Below are 4,930 nucleotides of genomic sequence, written 5' to 3'. Positions count from 1 at the left end.
TTTCTTTTCCTCCGCTTACTGATATGCTTAAGTTCGGCGGGTGATCTCTCCTGATTTGAGGTCGACAAACAAAATTTTACATAATACGTATAATATATATAAATATATATATATATATATATGTATATATGTGTGGGAGCGCTCTCGAGCGCACGCGGAGAGTGCGAACCGGAGTGATGACGAGAACGCGCGTAAAGTCGTAAACATCGTCAACGCACGATCGCACCGAGTCGACGCGCGAAAAAACGCGCGTTTTCCCGGCGCCCGACGTCGCCGCCGCCGAAACGGCGGCGGAGACGCGGCGATCGACGCTAGAACGACGGCGTCTCTCCTCCGTCCCCTCTGCGTACGCTAAGTTTCGCTTGACTTGATCGGACTCGACACACGTACACGCGCACACACACGAGTGTGCGCGCGCGCGTCGGTGTCGAGACGCCGACATCGCTCGTCGGCCGCCGAGTTTCGGCGGCGGCCGACAGTCTGGTGCGTTATGCGTGCGCGACCCTCAAACAGGAGTGGTCCGTCGACAAAAAAAGTCTTGCTCGGACCGCAATGTGCGTTCGAAATGTCGATGCTCATGTGTCCTGCAGTTCACACTCTGACGCGCATTTAGCTGCGTTCTTCATCGACCCACGAGCCTAGTGATCCGCCGATCAGGGTAATCATTTAAAAAAATTAGTTTCAAAAATAAGTAACGTAAGTTTGTTTTTTCTGTTTGAAAAAAAAAATTGTGCGCGCGTCTCTTGACGCGCACTCCCACAACAAGTGTTTGTGCGTGTTAAAAACGTTCGTTTGTGTGCGTATAGTGAATAGAATTTAAACACTCTACACGAAACGTACATATTTAATGGTACACAGGAAATGATCCTTCCGCAGGTTCACCTACGGAAACCTTGTTACGACTTTTACTTCCTCTAAATGATCAAATTCGGTCAAACTTTCCGACGCGTCGGATGCCCACAAAGTGGCTTCCGCGCACCAGTCCGAAGACCTCACCAAATCATCCATCGGTAGTAGCGACGGGCGGTGTGTACAAAGGGCAGGGACGCAATCAACGCGAGCTGGTGACCCGCTTTTACTAGGAATTCCTCGTTCATGGGGGAGAATTGCAAACCCCAATCCCTATCACGAAGGGGTTTCAACGGGTTACCCGGGCCGTTAGGCCAAGGAGGACACGCTGATCCCTTCAGTGTAGCGCGCGTGCGGCCCAGGACATCTAAGGGCATCACAGACCTGCTATTGCTCAATCTCGTGCGGCTATATATACCGCCGGTCCCTCTAAGAAGATTATCATTGTACGCCGATAGTTGAAGACCGCGCGCGCCGCCGCAGAACGACGACGCTGCCGCGGCACCTCGTGATATCGGGGGTACGTCTATTTAATAGGCTAGAGTTACGTTCGTTACCGGAATTAACCTGACAAATCGCTCCACCAACTAAGAGCGGCCATGCACCACCACCCACCGAATCGAGAAAGAGCTGTTAATCCGTCAATCCTTCCAGTGTCCGGGCCTGGTGAGTTTTCCCGTGTTGAGTCGAATTAAGCCGCAGGCTCCACTCCTGGTGGTGCCCTTCCGTCAATTCCTTTAAGTTTCAGCTTTGCAACCATACTCCCCCCGGAGCCCGAAAGCTTTGGTTTCCCGGGAGCTGCCCACCGAATCAACGTAAAAAACTTCGGCGGATCGCTGGCTGGCATCATTTATGGTTAGAACTACAGCGGTATCTAATCGCCTTCGAACCTCTAACTTTCGTTCTTGATTAATGAAAACACCTTTGGCAAATGCTTTCGCTTTAGTCCGTCTTGCGACGATCCAAGAATTTCACCTCTAACGTCGCAATACGAATGCCCCCAGTTGTCCCTATTAATCATTACCTCTGGTATCAGAAAGCCAACAAAACAGAACCGAGGTCCTATTCTATTATTCCATGCGCACAATATTCAGGCAAATGTAAGCCCGCTTTGAGCACTCTAATTTGTTCAAAGTAAACAGCCGCGAGGGCCCGCCTCGACGCGCCGCCTGCCCGTGAGGACCGACGACGACGTGCCGGCGGAAGACACGCACCGGCGAGAAGCCCCGCTGACGCGCCTGTCGTACCGCAATCGGTAGACCGACGCCGCAGGACACAATTTCAACTACGAGCTTTTTAACCGCAACAACTTTAGTATATGCTATTGGAGCTGGAATTACCGCGGCTGCTGGCACCAGACTTGCCCTCCAATGGATCCTCGTTAAAGGATTTAAAGTGTAATCATTCCGATCACGAGGCCTCATAAGAGTCCCGTATCGTTATTTTTCGTCACTACCTCCCCGTGCCGGGAGTGGGTAATTTGCGCGCCTGCTGCCTTCCGTGGATGTGGTAGCCGTTTCTCAGGCTCCCTCTCCGGAATCGAACCCTGATTCCCCGTTACCCGTGACAACCATGGTAGTCGCATAAACTACCATCGACAGTTGATAAGGCAGACATTTGAAAGATGCGTCGCCGGTGCTAGACCGTGCGATCGGCTCAAAGTTATCTAGAGTCATCTCTGAGTGCGGCGGACGCGAGCAAGCCCGCGATCCGCCGATTGGTTTTTGATCTAATAAAAGCATTCCTTCCGTCACCGGTCGGAACTTCGTTTGCATGTATTAGCTCTAGAATTGCCACAGTTATCCAAGTAACTGTGTACGATCTAAGGAACCAAAACTGATATATTGAGCCATTCGCGGTTTCACCTTAATTCGGCTTATACTGAGACTTGCATGGCTTAGTCTTTGAGACAAGCATATGATTACTGGCAGGATCAACCAGGGAGCTGCGCGCTTGTGTCGCGTAGTAGCGCAGTATATACAACGGCGTGAGCCGTTCGTACACATGCGTACATACACGTACATACTCTGATGAGCACCGTCCGGCCGGCGTAACCCGACGCGGACGACGTCGCATGATCTCCTTGAATGTTATTATTATTTAAAACATCACGGTATATATATTATATATATATGTATACAAGTTTATACACATGCATACAGTGACACACGCATGCATACGTATCATACGTATGCACATACATACATACATACATATTTTAAGAATACATAGTGTGTGTGCGCATGTGTAATTTTTTTTTTATATATATACAAAAACATATATACAAACATGATATTTTAACGTATATACAGAAAGTTCGACCGTCAATTCGAGAAAAGCACGCGTCGGACTCGTTCGAAACGAGCTGACGAAGTTCGTGTGAGAGCGACGAATCGCTCTCTTCTCTTATAATTCTGTGTCTCTGCTCGCGCGGAACTAGAGAGTGCACGATATTACTGTTCAAACGTATGCGCGCTTTTCTCATTCAAAAACGAGTGGGCGGCGCCGCATATGTCTTTACGGTTAACGCGTTGTTGCGCGGACGCCTTCTGACGAAGGCCGCGATCGCGTACGCGTTGACGTTGAGTATCGGACGAGCGACTATCAGCATGTATTCACACAGGTCGTATCGCCGGCTCGTTGTACAGTGGGTGGTATGAACTAGAGCTGCGAATGTTTCACGTACCGTTACGCTATTTTGCGAGAGAAATAATAAACAAAAAAATAATGGGGATAGTTTGCGTTTTGGCGGGGTGTGCGAAGGGGTTAAGACAAGAAATGATATTTTTTTTAAAAAAATTTAAGAAAAAAAAAATTTTTAAAAAAAAATTTCGAAGAAAAATAAATATACATATATATTTTTTAAAATATATTTGTTGTTATTAAATTATTATAGATATATATGTGAGAACTGATATTTTTTTTTAAAAATTTAAGAATAAAATATTTTTTTAAAAAATAATTTTGAGGAAAAATAAATATATATATTTTTTGATATGTTTGTTGTTTTTAAATTATTATAGATTATACATATATGTATGAACTGATATCTTTTTTTTTTTTTTAATTTAAGAATAAAATATTTTTTTAAAAAATAATTTTTAGGAAAAATAAATATTTATATTTTTTAATATGTTTGTTGTTTTTAAATTATTATAGATTATACATATATGTAAGAACTGATATCTTTTTTTTTTTAATTTAAGAATAAAATATTTTTTTAAAAAATAATTTTTAGGAAAAATAAATATATATATTTTTTAATATGTTCGTTGTTTTTAAATTATTATAGATTATACATATATGTAAGAACTGATATCTTTTTTTTTTAAATTTAAGAATAAAATATTTTTTTAAAAAATAATTTTGAGGAAAAATAAATATATATATTTTTTGATATGTTTGTTGTTTTTAAATTATTATAGATTATACATATATGTAAGAACCAGTGGCGTGCGGTCCATGGATGCGGTGGATGCGGCGCATCCCCTATAACTTTAAAAAGCCAAGAGTATTTTTAATAAATATTTGAATTTCGCTTCGATGTATTCTTAGTGATGTACGTGATTATGATGTAGTATATGATATATATTTCACATATCACGTGTTTTTTGTTACATGATGCATTATATAGGATCTTTTGATAATTTTTATTAAGGATTCGCATAGGCCGCATTCGCATAGGCCGGCCACAGGCGAGTGACGCTGGCGAGTAGACGCTGAGTGAAGTGCGCGCGCGTCATGGATTCGGAGTCAAGACCGATCCCATTTGCGCATGCGCACTATGAGGCTGTCTTATTCGCGCGGACGCGTTGACACTTGTTTAACCTCTACGGTGGATTCGGTTTCTCTGTTTGCTTATCTATTGAGTTTCACTTGGAAGCCGCTGTTGATCGATATTTCCGCACGCTACGCCCCAAGTTATTTATCAAAAAGCTAGCCGATTCATTTCTTTAGACGAAGTTAATCATTTATACTGTAAGTTGGTTATTTTTTACTTTTGAATTAAGTTTTCATTTAAATTAGTTTCGTCTAACTTTATTTTTAGTTTACTGTTCCACTACTTACGAGTTTTCATTAT

The 4,930-nt window shown here is 43.1% G+C and overlaps 3 non-coding genes across 3 annotated transcripts in view; all 3 read right to left on the bottom strand.

Moving 5' to 3' along the window:
- Nucleotides 1-64, bottom strand: part of LOC143910131 (large subunit ribosomal RNA) — a 4,062-nt gene extending 3,998 nt beyond the window's left edge. Inside the window, exon 1 of the ribosomal RNA XR_013260461.1 lies at nucleotides 1-64. This exon is cut by the window's left edge and continues 3,998 nt beyond it. This is a non-coding gene — a ribosomal RNA (large subunit ribosomal RNA).
- Nucleotides 65-499: 435 nt separating this feature from the next.
- Nucleotides 500-661, bottom strand: LOC143910134 (5.8S ribosomal RNA). Its single transcript, XR_013260463.1, has one exon. It is a non-coding gene; the product is annotated as a 5.8S ribosomal RNA (ribosomal RNA).
- Nucleotides 662-859: 198 nt separating this feature from the next.
- On the bottom strand, nucleotides 860-2,793 carry LOC143910121 (small subunit ribosomal RNA). Its single transcript, XR_013260451.1, has one exon. It is a non-coding gene; the product is annotated as a small subunit ribosomal RNA (ribosomal RNA).
- Nucleotides 2,794-4,930: the final 2,137 nt, after the last annotated feature.

The sequence above is a fragment of the Arctopsyche grandis genome, chromosome 3 (genome assembly GCF_051622035.1).
Source record: "Arctopsyche grandis isolate Sample6627 chromosome 3, ASM5162203v2, whole genome shotgun sequence".
Classification (NCBI taxonomy): Eukaryota; Metazoa; Arthropoda; class Insecta; order Trichoptera; family Hydropsychidae; genus Arctopsyche; species Arctopsyche grandis.
This window is presented reverse-complemented; position numbering and strand designations above follow the sequence as displayed.